Genomic DNA, 17,966 nt, shown 5'->3' on the forward strand with positions numbered 1-17,966 from the left:
TGCTCTGCTCCAAGCCTTCCAGATAAAACCCCAGACCCCCCAGGAAGAAACACCAGGCCTATGCCTTGGGCTCCTTATGCTCCAGCCCAACCTCCCCACCTGCTGCCCAAAGCTCCAGCCCCTGAAATACTTAATTCCCAGGAGCACGCGACCTCAGCTGTGCCCACACTCCCTTTCCCCGCTTACCACCTGGTGAACTCCTGCTTTCCTTTCAAGCGCCCTCAGTGTCACCTCCTCCGAGAAGCCTTCTGGCTCTCCATGCGTGGTTCCTACCATTCCCTTCATACCCTGCGGCCCCTCTCTTTCTGCACCCCACACACTGTGATCTTATTGTGAGGTGTCCCCCAGTACCACGCCTCACTCCTTCTTTTCCCCCACCACCCTGAAACTTAGATGAAGGTTCTAAGTACCAAACTCCATATGAAATTTCTTGTTTATTTATTTTTTGTGTGTGAGGAAGATCAGCCCTGAGCTAACATCTGATGCCAATCCTCCTCTTTTTTGCTGAGGAAGATTGGCCCTGGGCTAACATCTGTGCCCATCTTCCTCTACTTTATATGGGACACCATCACAGTATGGCTTGACAAGGTGCATTGGTTCACACTGGGGATCCCAGCCTGCGAACCTTCGCGCCGGCAAAGCGGAGCGCGTGCACTTAACCGCTGTGCCACGAGGCTGGCCTCTGAAATTTCTTATTTTGATCAATTTTTCCAAATTAAAATTTACTTTATAGAAATAAGAAATGCTAACATAGATTTTGGCACTATATTTTGCAAAACAAAAACCAGAAGGCCTTTCTTAGATGCTTGGACAAGGTAAGGAAGCTGAATCAGCTGTGACACAATTATTTTTTGAAAACTGTCTTCTCTCCAAGAAAGTATTCTAAATGTAAGACAATAAATGAAACAACAAAAGAAAAGAAAAAAACCTCTTTCTGTGCTAACTACTTATGAAAGAGAGCTGAGCCAAGGGAGGGGGTTCCAAGAGGCTGCAGGTGCCTGTGAGAGGGGCGCTGGCTGAGTGGGGCTCAGGGCCAGCCCTGGGGCTGCCATGCAAGTGACACCTAGAGAGGATGCTCTTGGGAGAGCCTGGCCAGTGGTCCTGGAGTCGGAGGCCACTTGTGTGCCCCCTTCTGAGCTAGAGACTTCCAAACATGGGAGGAAGGCTCACTGGGTGGCCAGAGAAAGCAAGGCACGAAGGGACGTGTGCAGTATGCCTGTGGAGAACTTGGGGCACCCTCTGACCCCCTCACTCCCCTTGAGCTCCTCAGAGCACAAGAAGGAGGATCTCAGGGGCTCCACCAGAAGGAGCGAGGGGGCTAAGAGGGGAGTGCCGGCCCAGGCTGCCCTGCAGAGACGCCTCAGCAGCCGAGGAGGGGGAGGGCGTCAGCCACTGTCAGGCCCAGAAGGAGACTCAGCTGCTCCTCTGAGCAGAGCGGGGCGAGGCTGCACCACCCTTAAAACTCACCCGCCCCATCTACAGGAAGACGACCACATCAAAGACCACCAGTCACAGACCCGGCGTCTCTCCTTTCCCTCCTCCCCACCCCAGCACCCCAGAATGCTACAAGAAGAGGAAGGGGAGCGTGTACATTGCATTAAGGTTCAAACTATTAGCCGCCCCTCCCTGTGGGCAGCCCCATGTCAGGCCTGGCCAGGAGACTTGCCTTGACCAGTGAATGTGAGTGGAGGCGACAGTGCGACTTTCCAACAGAACCTTTACCATGTGTTCCTCTGGCTGTGCTAAGACCAGCAACTTCCTAGCTAGAGGCTCCTCCTTTAGCCAAGGTCCCGGGGGGAGAGAGCACGAGGGAGAAATAAACCCTTGCTGCTGGAGGCCCCTGAGGTGCTGAGGTGGTTCATTACGGGGTGACCACTCTGTTTGCCTAGACCTCCCTGCTTTAGCACTGAAAGTCCTGCACCCCGGGAAACCCCTATCCCAGACAACCAGGACGGCGGCCACCCAGTTCTCACCGCTGCCTCACTCCTAAGCTGCCTGACGCAGGCGGGAGGAAGCAAACACAGACTAGGATCCTGGAGGCACAGAGCAAGCCTCATCTGGGAGGAGGGCAAAGGGACAACGGCGCTCACACTGGACTAGACTAGTCTTCACAATAACCTGTCCCTTAATTGCGATCACTGTCCCAATTCTCCAGGTAAGGAACTAAGGATTGAAGAGGCAAATTTATCTTGTGTGAGATGACACAGCCAGCAAGTGGGGACAGGAACCCAGGTGTGTCTGGCTCACTGCTGGTTCTTCGTCTATCTGCCACACGGCTGCTGGTCCTGCCACCAAAACCACCCCACAGAGTAAAATACAAACCCCTCAAAACAAGCACCCTGGGGCAGGAGTGAGGGGAAACAATAAGAAGGAGCAATCCTGGGTCGGAAAAGCTACAGACACTGAGCCAACAAGTGGTCTCTGGGCTTCCTGGTGGCCAGGGCAGAAAGGGAAATGCTCAGCCCTCACACAGGCCGGCAAGTGTATTCATTCAATAGCACAGACTGAGCAAGGAGGGGTGTCTGGGGGGTGGGGTTCTCTCTGTGGAACCTGACAATGCTCTGCTGAATGGCTCTGGGGAAACAAGCTTTGTGAAAAAACAGAGGTCTTCCCCCTTTTTAAAATGGGACCCCAGTGAAAGCCTGTCCCCTCTCTTGTTCCCACCCCCAGGTGTGACAGCTGGATAGCGTTCTGTTAAGACCACTTTGTGAAGCCCAGGATGTCACCGGGGTAGTGGCTTTCGATGACGTGGCTTAACACAAGGGCACAGCTTAGGAGAATATGGACCATGGTGAATCAGCGTCCTCAACCACGCTGTGCAGCAGCTGTAAGCTTACTGATCTGATCTGCGTCCCCACAAAACCCCAAACTCCCCAGGAAGCGCCCCCGTATGGCTACCTCTGCATCCCCACAACCCACAAGGAGCTGGCCCTGGGCACAGCAGTGTTCTGGAAGGACCTCCCCCCCGCCCAGAGAGCCATGCAGCTGGCCTGGCCCCGTTCTCCACATTCTCCACTCTGTGGTGCTGGTGCCGACCCAGGTTACTGAGGGAACGAGGGTGGACTTGCTGTGCTCTGTACAGACGACGGTCGCCTCTGAGCTGAGGCGAGAGGCTGAACAAGCCCTGTCCCCTCTGCAAGTCCCCCTTGACCCTCCATGTTACTCTGACAGCCTGTGGGGAGTTTGGTTGCCTTGCTTTGCAACAGATGGATTTAGAGAACATCCACCCAGTGATACCAGGTGCCTTGAGCCTAAGGTAACAGGTGTTTGCACCAGGATCATTCAGCAAGCATTTCTCTAGCCCCTAGTGGAAGCCAGGGCACCGGGGACACAGGGAAGAATCAGCAGTCGTTATGTTCTAGATTCCCTCAATCTAGTCAGAGAGACAGGATTTAAATAAAGACGTGACAGCCTGATCACTGCAATAGGAAGGGCCGTGCTTACAGCTGTGCGAGGAGCGCACCACACAACCCCAGGACGCGCGTTCACCTCTGTAAGCGGCAGAGATTTGTGGAGCCGTTATGAGAGACTTCCAGCAGGTGGCAGTCAAGTGTCTTGCGGAAGGAGTGCCTTTTTTCTAGCTGTGGGGCATATGTAAGGTACGCGAGCAGAACAGAGGAGAAAATACTCAGCTTACTGGCTGGAGCGTGGGGGGTAACAGAAGAAGGGACCAGGGAGGAGGTGAGGCTTGAATTAGGTGCTGCAGATGGTGGCCTGGTGGACTGGATGGTCGGAAGGATGTTCTGAGCAGAGGACAGCAGTATTTGCAGTGGATGTCAGGGGCCCCAGGGAGAACCCTGTTTGTGACACTCAGGTACCCAGTCCTACTGGTAGCTCTAGATGTTGGGATCCCGAAATCAAACAGAAGTCAAGGAGACTGCATTTGGAACTACAGGCCTTGGGGGGCCAGCTGAGAGGGTCTCACAGGGGGCAGGATTTGTGAATCCTGGGGTACTTTGTGAATCGAAACAAGGCTGGTCTTTGTGGAAAAGATCCCCAATAGCATTGAAGGAGGAGAGTCTACAGAATTCCAGACTTGGAGGGCTACTGAGGACTCTAAGAGGGATTCAGGGATCTAATTAAGAGTCACACAGCAGGGCATGCCCCTAGCCCAGCAAAGGCGCTCAGTAAATGTTTGTTGAATGAATGATAAAAGGATGCCTTAGACCTTTGCCAAGTCTGTCACTGAAATACAGGAAGGAGAACAGTCTGAGGAACAAGCTGTGGCCCCACAGGGCTTTCTGGGAGGACTCTTAGTCCTGGATGGGGAGGTACTGATGGCACCGGGGTGGGAACTGGCCCAATTCCAGCTGACAGGTGAGCAGCTGCCCAATGGAGGTGGATCAGGAGGTGGAGGCAGAGCAAACAGAAGGGTCACAAGGGAGCAACTGAGCAAAGAGCAGATCCAGACTACTCCTTTACTAGGTTTGATAAAGAAGATTGCAGAGTGACTTGGAGTCTCAGGAATGACTGATCCCCCTTCAAATATCCATGAACCACCCAAAAAGGGAACTGATATTACTTAGTGCTTTTAATGCCCAGGCCTTCTATGACCCAGTGGTTAAGAGCATGCTCTCGGCTGGGAGACGACAGTCAGGTTTCAAATCCTGATGCCACCATGTATCAGAGCCTGGGGTGCAAATCTCAGCTCCAACAAACACTTAGCCCTGGGTGTCACGGTCTCCTGACCTGTGGGATACCGACGATAACATTCCCTACCTCCGAGCCAAGGTGGGGATGAAAGGAGATATATAAGGTGCTTAGAATGGTGTCTGGCCCAGAATGAGCCCTCTGTAAGTGTTAACCATTATTATTTTCTCATTTAACCATCACAACACCCTGTAAGATGGCTAATGTCATCTCTTCCATTTTACAGATGAGGAAACTAAGTCTCAGAGAGGTTAAGTAACTTGACCAAGCTGGTGATTTTATAGGAAGGCAGATTTAAACCCAGCTCAGTCCTATAGAAAGCCCATAGTCTTTCCAATATATGGCATGGCCTCCATGCAAAATAAGAAATGGGCACATTCCAGAATATGCGGGGATTGAAAAATTCTTCAAACCAGCACTTCCCAAGGGTCTGTCATGGAACACTGATTCCATGAGACTTCAATGATGTTATACGGGGAAAAAGTCAATGGTCACAGAAGTATGGGGAGCACTGGGTTAAATAGTTAGGTTTCTCTTCTGCAGGCTTCTCGGAACCTTAACATGGCCCTAGGGAGGGTGAAGTCCCAGGAGCAGGGGAGCCTCCAATCGTCCACACGCCTTTCTGGATCTAACATCTATCTAATAGACAAAAGGTTTGGGCAGGCACACTAAGGGGAACCCTGCTCTGCAAAACCATTCAGGATTAAGGATCCCCCTCCCCATGATCCTGCTTTCTCTCCTACCCTGCTGATTTCCTTGCCAGAAGGCGCCTGGTATGGCTCTATCAGCCTGTTGGCTCCTCTGAAAGCAGCCCTGGGGTCTGAGGTCCCCAGCCGACTTTTTCCTGTGAGTGGTCTCCAGCCACTTCCTCTGCCCAGTTTGTGACCTCTGTCTCAGGCTGCCCTCTGCCTCTCACCACTCATGTTCTGTTTGCAGCACCCACGTGCATTCAGCCCACTTCCTAAACTCCACCCCAAGGGTTTTCCCCAAGCCGAGGCCCGGGGTTTCTCTGCATTGCCTGCAGGACGACAGTGGAATCTGAAGCTGCCAAGGGAGCTCACAGGTGCTGCCTCTCCTCATCCTCCTCTGTACCTCAGTGCCCAGCGCAGGGCCTGACACGGAGAAGATGCTCAACACTGGGGGTGGTGCTCTGTACCCGCCACAGACTGTCTGCTCTGCCACGTCAGCTCTGAGAGGCAGCCTCTCGAGGGCAAAGCTCTCCTCCTGACTCTTAGCTTCGACATGCGCCTGCATTCAAAGATGGCACGGGGGACGACTTCCTGCCCCCCATACCAAGAAGATCAATGAGTCATGCTCATTAACCAAAGGCATATCAGCCTGGCTCCTGTTTTTTTTTTTGTGAGCAAGACCAGCCCTGAGCTAAAATCTGTTGCCAATCCTCCTCTTTTTTTCTGAAGAAGACTGGCCCTGGGCTAACATCCGTGCCCATCTTCCTCTACTTTATATGGGACGCCGCCACAGCATGGTTTGACAAGTAGTGCATGGGTGCGCACCCGGGATCCAAACCTGCGAACCCCAGGCCGCCAAAACTTAACTGCTACGCCACCAGGCTGGCCCCGTTATTTTTCCCCTTTTTCTTTTTTACTTTCTTCTTCCTTCTTCTTTTTTTTTTTAATGCTACAGAACAAGAGAAGACAGACTGGCCCTAAAGACATAGGGAAGAACACTCTTTCCACCAAAAAACTTACTGCCTGAAGTTGAAGAAAGTTCTGGAAAACATCTGCATCTTGTTCTAAAGGAAATAAAAGGATGCACTGCTGTTATTGGTGGTAAAGGGAAAAATGCTGGTGGGAGGGAGAGCAGAGTTAAAGATGGGGAGGCCTGCAAGGTGCTCTCAGTTTCTCATTGGGGCTGCGGATGGAGGCAGGCTGGGACAGGCCGCAGGGTGCACCCAGGGAGGGCTGAGAGTCAGAGAGAAAAAGGGATATGCCTTCTTGGAGAATGTAGGGAAGGCTGAGAGGAGGACAGAAAATGGGAAGAATACTGAGCAGCAGAGAAAAGGGATACTGAGGGATCTAACATGGAGCAGCCTTCCCCTTTTCGCCATGGCAGAGAGCAAGGCCGACTGCAAAGTGGGGGAGGACCCTGAGACAGGCTGGGAAGGGGTGTGTGGGGGGTGCGGAGCAACAGAGCCTCCCAGGTGAGGCCGCACAGCAGGCGTTTATCCAGACCCGGCAGACCAGGCCTGTGGTCTCCCCAACACCCCTGCAAGCAGGAGCAGACGAAGAGCTGGGATTCTCCCCCAGGCAGGAGGCAGGCTGGGTGTGGACGAAAGGGCGAGAGATGATGGGTGTGTGAAGAGAGGTGGACAGGGCGGGGCCTCTGGAGCCAACAGCCTGGGTTCAAATCCCAGCTCTGCCACTTACTAGCTGTGTGTCCTGGGCCAGTTCCGTGCCCTCCGCGAGCTGCGGTTTCCTCCCCTGTAAAAGGAGGCGGATTCTTCCTCCCAGACTGAATGAGCTCAATACATGAAAGGCACTAGGATGCCCGTCGGGTAACTGCGGTTACTGAGAGGGACGACCTGGTGCCCACGGAAGAAGGAGGGGTGGAGGCCGTGGGAGGTAAGCGTTGATGTCCAAGAAAGCAAACTCGGACGGGAAATCTTGGGATGAAGGAGCTCAGGGATGGTGAGAGCAGAAGCATGTGGGGAGCCCGGCAGCGGGCAGGAAGGAAGTTAAAGTCGAGGAGACCCAGGACAGTGAGCTCTGGGGACCAGGAGGGAGTCAGTGAGGGCGGCGGGAAAGGCTGGAGAGGGACCTGGGAGGGCCGGGGGACATCCCAGAGGCCAGCACTCTGCAGCAGGAGGCACTGAGGACGCGTAAGAATTTGAAAGGTGAGTGGTACGTTAGGAGTCCAGCTCCTTCATTTTACAGTCAATGAAACTAAAACACGGAGAAAGAACTCCTAAAAAGAGAAAAGCTGGAATAGGATAAGGAGAAAGTGAAGTCAACGGGGGATAAAAACAGAACTCTGCAGTTGCCAGGATGATGAGATGGTGAAAGCAGAGGACAATGGTTTCCCTACAGAGACAGCCTCTGCCCGGAGCTGGGCTGCACCAGGGGCTCTGGGTGACATAGCGACACCCTGCTAGGAGGTGTCGGGGGCACGGGGAGGAGACATCCCCCCTATGTCCCACCCACCACAGGTTTTGGCTGATGGGGAAGGAGGCCTCAGATGGCTATCGTGGCCCCAAAGCCCCAGAGCAATCCATCCCACACAATTTACTGAGCACCCACACGGTGAAAGAATTGGTTGTTGGAGTAAATTTCCACCACAAATTGCATGTGGCTGTCAAATTTCAATTCAGGACAATTTCGTAATAATGAAGACAGTGTTGGTGTGCTGCCCACAATCATTCATTAATCTTTCAACAAATATTTACCGAGGGCATCCAAGTGCCAGGCACTGCTCTCCACGGCAGGGCTGGGGCTGGGGAGACAAAGATCCTTGTCCCCATCTGTATACGTTCTGCTGAGGAGGGCAAGCGGAGGAGACAGATAAGGAAACGATGCTGGCTGGTGGTAAGTGCTGGGGAGGAAAGTCAGAGATGGGGCAGGAGGAGCCTGGAGATGAAGGTGGTCAAACGTGAGGAGGTAAGGGCGTGAGGAAGGAGCCTTCCAGGCTGAGCAGAGCCAGTGCTCAGGCTGTGGTGGAGGCGTAGATGTCAGAGGACCAGTGAGCGGACCAGGGCGGGAGAGACCACACGGGGCCTGGCGGACCCCTGCAAGGGCCTGGGCTTTGACTCTGAGTGAAATGGGAAGTGACGGGATCCCACCGGGGGTTTAAGTCCGACTGCCGTGTTGAGGAGAGACCGTGGGGAGGAGGGATCCTGTGGGGAGGACTGTGTGTGTGTGGTGGGACCGTGTGCATGAGTGTGTGTAGGGGGTGGGGGGAGGCCAGTAGTCTGGGGAGATGATCCGGCTCAGCCCTGGTCTCAGGAGAGGAGGTGGTGGGAATCGGCTGAATTCTAGACATATTTTCAGGCGGCCTGTGCTGATGGACGGGATGTGAGGTGGAAGGGGAGTCGGGGCTGAGTGGCCACGGTGGGTGACGGGAAGTGGTTGATTCCTGGTATACTCTGAAGGAACAGCCAACGGGATTTCCTGTCTTTTTCTGACATGAGGGGTGACAGCCAGGCTGTGAATGGCACAAAGGCCCCCAGCCGAGGGGGCGACTGGGGGTCAAAACCCAACCCGAGCTCCACTTGCAGGGGGCGTGCCTGTGTGACAGCTGGAGGAAGGGCTGCCTGCTGTCACCCACACAGCAGGGCAGGAGCCGTTGGTCCGGGACATGTTAACGCGAGGTACCTACGAGCCGTCTGAGTTGCATCACAGACTACATTGTGGTCTGTGTACCTGCACCCCGCCTTTCTGGAGCAAGGACGACCTCCCAGTCACTGAGCATCAAATGTGCCGAGGACAGGGCTGGCCCTGACACAGCTCGTTTGGTCCTCACAACGACCTTTCGGGGAAGGCATTATTATCAACATGTGTAGAAGATGGCACTGAGCCTCAGAGAGGTGCAGCAACTTGTCCAAGATGGCACAGCTGGGAGAGGGGAACAGGGACAGAACCGATGTGCCCAACTCCAGAGTCAGGACTCCGCACATGCTCTGTTGCTTCAGTGACTCAGCAAACAAAAGCCAAAGCTCTGTCCCAAGTAGGAGCAAGAGGGCAGGGCCGGCTCGCGCCCACCCCCCTCCCTCCCACAGTGCAAGGACGCCAAACCGGTAACAAGGACGTGAACAACCGAAGTGCCGGCGAATGGCAGGTGGTTAACTGGTTAACTCACAGTTAACAGATGATCCTTTCTGTTTCAACTCTGACCGACAGGACACCTTTCTGAGAGGCCCTTGCCCGCTCGCCGGCCCTGGCAAGCACGGTTTGAGAGACGATTGATGCTGGGAAGAGGCCCGAGGCCTTGCACCGGGGCCCAGAGCTGAGAGGACCGTCTGAGTGTGTCCTGCCCCCAGGAATATCTCTGCAGGTTCCTCTTTCAACTAAAACGGAATCAGCTTGTTTTCCTTCATCTGTCTCTTTCCTACTCGAGGAATGAAAAAAAACCTCTCAGTGATTTCAGTTTCGTTTTTCTGAGCTTCGGTTACAGCAAGTGAGTGTCCCACGTCTAAGGCCTCGAAAGAGCGTGAGCGGTGGAGCGGGGGTGCTTCTTCTGAGAAAATAATCAGTGCGGGAATCACAACAATAACAACAACGCAAACGCTGCAGCAGCGGGAACCACGCGCCAGGCTGTTATTTTGTACAGGTCGCTGCTGTTCCACTTTGTTCTCAAGGAAGAAGTAACCAGTTCTCGGAGAGGCAAGGAAACTGCAGCCGTCTCTCGGCTCGCAAGCGGGAGAGCCCGGATTCCAGCCCGGGTCTGCTTGACTCACAGCTCGGCAACAGGTGAAGGGGTAGTACGCTTTCTGAGTTAAACAAAACGAAAATAAAACCTCCTGGACATCAAGAAGAAGGGCAAACCCCTCAGTGGAAAAATCAGTAAAGAACGTGCATAGGTTAATTCACACAATTCACACAGTTCATTTATGCAGGCAGAGGCCACAAAACAAGCAAAACACACTTGGAAAAGAGCAGGGAGCTCGGCTGGTTTTCCTTTCTGTAAAAATCCGCACATGGATGTTAAAAAAATATATGGACAGGTGGGAGGGGTGAAAAAAACAGAGGTGGTAAAGATGAAAAAAGATGATAATAAAAACTGTGTTTCAGACTCTTTAAGATTATGTGTTTTCTCAAATGAACAGGGGAAACATCAAAACACCTTATTTCTCTGACAACGGATGCAGTTAAAAATTCTGACTTCTATTCCATAGCCTCACGTAAAGGGACATTTCTAAGAGAGATGAAACCATTTCTTTTTATTTCAAGTCTATCCTAATGTTTCTCCAGCTAACTTATAAGCTAATACACACACACTCCCTCTCTTGTACTTGCAAAGATTCAATACAATTATTTTTAACATTCCTTTCACTCTCTTGAAATGAAATTCGTAAATAATATAACATGCCAACACTTATAATTTCAAAAACAATCAACGTAATACCCTAACTGTAATACAAAGAAGAAAAGAAATAAAGTTAGTTAAAATAAGACAGTATGTCCATCAATATGCAAACATTGGCCACAGTGACTCTAGAAGACAGAATGGAAGATAAGGAGATGCTTAGACCTATTGATAACAAATAGGTAAACCTCACATATTGGTGGTTGTGTTCCTGGAAAATTCAGTGTATATTAAAAATATGCAAAACTTATTTGTGTTGATGTGTAAAATGGAGTCAGATTCCAGGCTCAGACAATTATAAATAGGGTTTCACCTACATGAATGCCCAGTGAACTTTGTTCTCCACGTGTTACATCTGGCATCCCTGCTGGCCCCCAGTGAAAACCCTGTATCCCATCCAGTGAAAACCCTGTATCCCATCCGTGTGGCAGCCAAATCCGCCCCCCTTCCAAAGATGTCTAATGGGGGCGCCATGTACCCAGTCAGAACCAGTAGTATGGTGTTCAACTCTCTTCTACAAAGAGACAAGGGGCAAAGAGATGTTAAGATATTTACCCAAAGCCATATAGAAAATCAGCAGCAGTCAGGACTAGAAAAGGAGAAGGAGTAGATGGTGGAGGAGAAAGGAAATTATTATTCTAATATTCATATTTATTAATTGCCAGACATTGTGCTAGGTGCCCTTTGCTATGCCCGTACAGGATCTCATCCCAATTTCCTATCAACCTGAGGGGTCAGTCCCCAGTTTTCAGATAGAGACACTACATTTCAGGGAGGTGAGGGCCCTGCTCAGGGCCCCAGTTTTCGTAATGATAGAACTGATTTTATCCAGCCCTTTTTCCCTCTTGCTTTGAGCTGCTCTCCTTCCAGGTCTCTGGGGCCACAGCTGGGGGACCAGGTCCCTCACTTGGCTGCTTAAATCTCTAGGAAATGGTATCTGGGATGCGCACTACCTGAAAAGCAACCGACAAAGAGAAAGATGGTTCAACCCCAGCTTCTCTGCCCTTTCGGCTCAGCCAGTGTGTGGCCAGAGCTTGGACTGGAAAAGCCCCAGGCCCCTGAGCACAGGAAGCAGACTCCTGACAAAGTCATGGGTCATCTGTCCTGGACTCCTGGGGGAGCCTGGCCTGAGCTGCCAGGGTCAGGGCACAACGAGCAACATGAAAGCAAGGCCGGGCCTTGGGACTGCTCCTGCCCCGGACGGCCACGCCTCCAGTCCCTCTCCACACTCTACGGGATGGCAGGCAGCGGAGGGGCTGGGCCCACGCCACAAAAGCAGGCAGGGCCGGACAGTGAAGGAGGGCTCGGTAAGCAAACGTTGAGGTATCAGGTGTGGGGAACACTCCCCGACAGTCACTGCAGCTTCACAGCACATGCCTCTGCTCATTTAACCCTCAAAACACCCCATGAAAAGATGATTAAAACATATTATTATTAAATAATATATTGTTATTGTTATTTAATATATTATTTAAAATATCTTTAAAAGTGTTACTTTCATCTTTCAGAAGAGGAAACCAAGACCATAAGTGACTGGCACCTAGTTACACAGCTGGCAAGGGGCAGGGCCAACACTCAAGCCCAGGTTGGACCAGCCCCAACCCATCCCCTTCCCACCTCCCTCTCCTGCACCCTCAGAAGCCCTTCCTGATGTATGCATTTCAGGGAAGTGTGTATTTGGCACGTACCATCCCAGCTGTGGAGGGCAGGTGGGCATCCAATCCCTCTACCCCGTGACCTCTGGGGCTGTGCTATGAGACTGAATACTGCATTAGGACTTGAAGAGGTGGGCCGTCTTACACTTCCTAGCACCTTTCTCCCTCTAGTTTCTGGCCACAAACCATGACTAAGCCTATAAACAAGAAACCTATTGCATCAGACTTCATGGTCAGGAAAGAAAATACTAACAGCCCATATTTGTCACCCTGATCTAAACCCAAATTCCATGAGGCTGCAGGGCCGGCAGAGCTAGGATGAGCCCATTTATCGGTGACAGTGCAAAGGCCTCTGCCCCACAGTCCATACTGTCCAAACAAACTGAGGAAGTTTCATAGAAAATGGTTCAACTCAGCACTTCTTGCAAAATAAGTTAATGCAGGGCCAGCCCCAGTCTAGTGCACCACGGGCTTACTTTTGGTGCTGAGGTTGTGAGACATCACAGCCCCGCAGCTAAGAATTGAGGCTCGGGGCCAGACTGCGGAGTCCAAACCTCTGCTCTCTGCTTCCTTGTGTGACCCTGGCCGAGACTGGACCTGTGTTCCTGTCTCCTCACTGGTACAACAAGGATACTGGCGGTTCCCACCTCATTGGGTGGCTGTAAGCAGTAAATGAGACAATGCATGTAAGGAGCTTAGAACAGTGCCTGGTAAACGCTGGATTCATGTTGCCTCTTGTTAACACTGATACTGACAGCCATGCCATGGAAAGGATAGTTGAAGGCACCGGAGGACACAAATCCTGGGGAGGGGATAGCGGGTGGGGAAGGGGAGGGGAAGGGGGTCCATGAGCATGACTACCAGACTTGGAAAGTGGAATCCCGCCATGCCGACCCACCTTTGTTCTGCATGGCTACCAAGAGCAGAACTGGTCACTGAGGAAACAGCACCAAGAGGGAGGTTGGATTCAAATAAAGAAGGATTTTCTACCAGGCAGACACATCCATAAATGGGGAGCAGGATACCGGGGTGTGGCACCCAAGGGGGCCAGGGGCCTGCCTGTCATCAGTAGATGGGATTTTCCCACACAGCTGAATGGCAAGAGAAAGTGACCCTTGCTGTCCCTTCCCCTGGACCACTCTATCTCTGATATGAGCAAACAGGTGCTGATGGCCAGGTGTGGCTAACCAGCCTGCAGGAAGGAGGATGGACCCTGGACCAGACTTAACATACACAACCTTCAGGACTTTCGCTTAAGGCTCTCAGAACACCATTTGGTGGTGGCGGAGGTGACTGTGACCAGCAATGGCTCAATGAACCAAAAGTGTTTCTTGAATGCCTGCTAGGTCCCTGGCACAGTAATTCAGAGAACGTGTGAGATGACAGGGCCGTGGTAACCAATCATCACATCCTCTTACTTTGGAGAATTTAAAGATAGCATCAATTACTGACGCCACTGTCATCTGGGGGCAGGCAGCATGAAGTGACCAGGTCGGCCAACTTCCCGGCCAGTGCCTGGGACAGGAAGACTGGGGGTTGTCCCAGTTCACAGGCAACTTCCCAACCTCCTCTCGGGCGAGGGTCTCCATGTTCTTTACCACCAAACCTTTTACTGACACAACCCCCTGACCTGGGTTGACTGGTCTCCTGGACTGAGCCGCACATCGGAAAAGAGGCTGGGACACAGGGAAATGGCCAGGAGCAGGAAAGAAGCGAGAGAAAGGGGAGAATTTGCTCCTTGAGGTATCCCCCATCATGAGAAATTACTACCTTTAGAAACTATAAAAATGAAAAATATTTTTAACACTAGAAACTATTTTATCAATGAAAATATTCTTAGACTGTATTAAAACTACAATATAAATCCAAGAAAAACTATAAAATTCTCCAACTAAAGCTCATCAGCTATTTGCTGTGCAATTATTACTGCTAATTTACATATCTCAACTCTGAGAACTCAAAAGCAGGAAGTAGCTGTAGGCATCAAAAGACTGAGAAAAAAAATTTATGGAGGTGATGCTGGGGCCACTCTATGTACTGATTTCATTCTTCGCCACCTGGAAACACCTGCAACATGTTTGAGAACCACTGTTCGGGGTGGCCAGGAGCTCACTGGGCAGGAAGACTGACCATCTCTTCTCATAGAGAATGTACTCAATAATCCAAAGAGCCCAGCCTGAGTGACCCCAGCTCCCGAGCTGCTGGCTCTGCCACAGCCCCGATTCCTCCCTCCCCACCCGAGCGTCCTCTGCAGCTGTAGGTTCAAGTCCCAGCACGTCACCGTCCTTCCCCCTCTGGTTGGCTGTCAGCAGCTAACTCCCACTGCTTCTTCCTGCTCTGTAATCGCTCCTCTCCCGCTTGGCCACCCTGTGCTGACTGCTATGGCCTTAATTCAGGCCCAGGTCACCCCCTCCTGGCCTACTCACATCCTCTAAAACCACTGGCCTCCAGCATCGCCTAGAGGTGACTTCCCCAGAAGCTTGCACAGTCTGTCCTTCCGCATAAAGGTTTCCCTGGGTCTCTCTGCCCCCTCCCAGCCTCAGAAAGAGAACTAACACCCAGAGTCCACTCTGGCCCAGGCACAGTGCCAGGCATTAGCCCAGGGCAAGAAAGAGACACAGGTTCCAGCTCACATGCCAGCTCTAGTCCATTGATAATGGCTACAAAGAAAGCTGTGCAAAGAGGGATTCTGAGGGTCAGAAAAAAGACCACCATGATCAGGTATTACTCTTCTACCTGGGGGCCAGGGGACTGGGAATGCAGCACTCATGCCACCCCCATGCCATCCCAGTAAACGGTGGAGCATTCCATGGAACTCAAGACCACCCAGCCCTGGCCTGTGCCCCAGCCCTTCGCTCCCTTTGGTATTCTCATGAAATCTCCTCAATATCCGTTCCCAGGGCTCCTCCAAAACTGTAATAATTATCTTCACTGGCACCCACCGTGGCACCATGCCTTCCCTCCGCCAACACTCAGCAAGTGTGTCACACCTTTTTCCATTAGAAACTTCACAGCATCTGTAAAGCTTTTCCCAAGTGGGTGAGAGAGCAACTGATTTTACCTGTGCCTTGGTTTCCAAATGCACAGATTCCAAAATCCCTGCTCTCCTCCTCTCCTCCACCCACACATATACCTTGGTCTTGCACACATATACCTTGGTCTACTTAGGCATACGGTGATTATTCAGCTGTCCTGATGTCTGTCTGTCTGAGATTGTGAACCCTAAGGGCAGAAATCAGATCTGTTTAATTCACTGGCTCCGAGCTTGGCACAGCAGGGCACTGTCAGAGAAAAGCACAGAGACCGCGGCCCCAGCCCAGCTCTGCTATCACTCGCTATGGGGCCCTGGGCAAGTCCCTCCTCTCTGGGCCTCAGCTTCCCACCTGTCGTAAGATGGACTTGAACTAGGGGGTCTCTGAAGGCTTGTCCAGCTCTAATGCACCATGAGCACACAGGCCTAAGAGCACTGCGTTCCTGTCTTTTCATCACCATGTGAGTAACAGTCTCCGGGTTGGGCTCAGCGAGATGTCACAACACAGCGCCTTTGATGGCACAGACTCGCCACTGCGAGGAGCAAGAAACGCTAGAGCGGACAGTTAGTGCTATGGGATGGACGCTGTATAGCTAAGTTTAACGGACAACGAAGAGTGATTTTATCTCCCTCTGACAACGTTAAGTACAACATTCTATATTTATATCTTCCATCTCCCAATTTAGACAGTGTAGAACTTTTTCTGATCAGTTCTCACTTGCCAATAATTTCGCTCTACATCTAAACGAAGAATAGGAGTCATATAAGTTCACAGATTGAATGGATGGTTGATTTACAAAACCCTTAAAACGTGCCTGCAGGCCGACGCTGGCAACCCCGTAATTAGATATGGCATGCTCTGCGATGATGTATTTTTTACCGTTTTTTAATAACTCAGTTCTCTTTCTGGGATGAGGGGAAAAATGGAATTTGTTAAAAATAAATCGAGATTGAGTGGCTCTTCAGCCTTCTGCTGCTTGTTGCTCACAATATTCTATAAATAAAAGAAGCCCTGCCCTACAGCCCTGTAAACACCCATAGACACTCAGAGCCAAATTCTTCCAATTATGACCCCATGCCAGTTGCCAGGCTACTGCAAGGACCTACTTGAAAGGCAGCCATCTAGGCCATTTCCTGATTAAGCTGCCCTGTAGCAAAGAATCAAGGCCTGCTGCCTTGGCATCGTATCTAGTCTCAAATAATTGCTCCGTGTTCCTGAAATTAAGCCCTTTCCTTGTGATCGAATTACAATTCAGAGGTAAGTGACAAACTAACCGCCCATCCGTCCGTCCATCTGCCTCGGTCATGTGTATGTCTGAGATCCTGGGCTGTCACACGTTGGACTTCAGTCAGGCAGCAGAAGTGCATTCTCGACAGTGTCTTTAATTGCACTGAGCAAATCAAGGTCAAACAAAAGTAGGTCAGCTACGAACATGGCAGGCGAGTCAGAGGCAGCCCGCCCTCTGCTCGGCAGCTTCTCTCACTCGTGGGTTTGGGTCACTGTTGCCCAGTGCAGCAGGCATTTAAAATCCAGACTACACCCCGCAGGGGCGATGCGCTCGGCATCAGGTGTCAGGCTGCCTGCTCTGTGGTTCAACTGGCAAGGCACAGGTTGGGACAGCTCCGGCCCGGCTCTCGTGTGGCCGCAACGAGCCCTTAAAGAACAGCACGCAGAGAATCAGGAGACTGCAGTGGGCCATAGTCTCACTGGGAGAGAAATTACTTCCGGCCCCTTAGAAATCGGAAGGCTCAAAGCAGCACTGGAGCAAAATGGGCTCCCACTAGGAACTAATCACCCCTCTCCCGCCCCAGAGGCTCCCCACTCAGCGCCAGCTCAAAGGGGTGAGTGCTATGAGAGGAGCACTTCCCTGTGCTCACTAAGAGGCTTACCAAAGGCCTGCAACACGGCTCCCAGTCCCAGGAGCTCAGCCTCTGATTGCGGAGCCAGTTGGTGAATGAGTACCACCCAAAAGAGAACTGATGTGGGCTACGTGGTCAGATTTTCCAAACTCCAAATTGGGACCTGTACTTAAAGGGCAGGATTGTTAAAAGGTGTCCTGGAAAACTTGGAACCTAGGGGTCACAAAGCATTAAGCCTCCTCAGAGAGGCCATCTCCTCTGGCTGTCCAATTGAAAGTGGCCCTTCCTGTCACTTGCGCACCACCCATGGGTTCTAATTTCTTAATTTCTGAAACGATCTTGTTTCTTTGTGCCTCCTCTGATTAGAATGTGAGCATCACGAGAGCAGAGACCTTCTCTGTCTTGTTCTTGAGTGTTTTCAGAGCAACTAGAATGGTGACTGGCTCACAGTAGGTGCTTAATAAATATTCACTGGCTAGATGAATCCATGCCAAACCTCTGGAAGTGCATTCTAGGTACTAATCTCCCTCAATCCTCGCAGCCATGTCATGAGGTGAAATTATCATCTCTCCTGTACAACAAGAAATCAAGGCTCAGAGAGCGTGTGTGTTTTTCCCAGGGCCGCACATCTAATAAGTTGATGGAGCTGGAATTCCAAGCTAGGCATGAAGAGTTCTAATCCTGGCTTTGAAATGAGCACCTGTTGCTTTTATAACTTAGAAAAAGCAAAG

General features: G+C 51.5%; 1 protein-coding gene across 6 annotated transcripts in view; it reads right to left on the minus strand.

Annotated features, from left to right (window-relative positions):
- BMAL1 (basic helix-loop-helix ARNT like 1) overlaps positions 1-17,966 on the minus strand; it is a 104,476-nt gene that overhangs the window by 37,274 nt on the left and 49,236 nt on the right. The window contains exon 1 of one of the 6 annotated variants that reach the window (XM_014783099.2): positions 9,463-10,069. The exons of the other annotated variants lie outside the window; for them this stretch is intronic. The gene's annotated coding sequence lies outside the window, so the exon portion shown is untranslated. Of the gene's footprint in view, positions 1-9,462; positions 10,070-17,966 lie in introns of those variants that run through there. 6 annotated transcript variants of the gene reach the window in all.

The sequence above is a fragment of the Ceratotherium simum genome, chromosome 7, assembly GCF_057802395.1.
Source record: "Ceratotherium simum simum isolate JZ-2026a chromosome 7, ASM5780239v1, whole genome shotgun sequence".
Taxonomy (NCBI): Eukaryota; Metazoa; Chordata; class Mammalia; order Perissodactyla; family Rhinocerotidae; genus Ceratotherium; species Ceratotherium simum.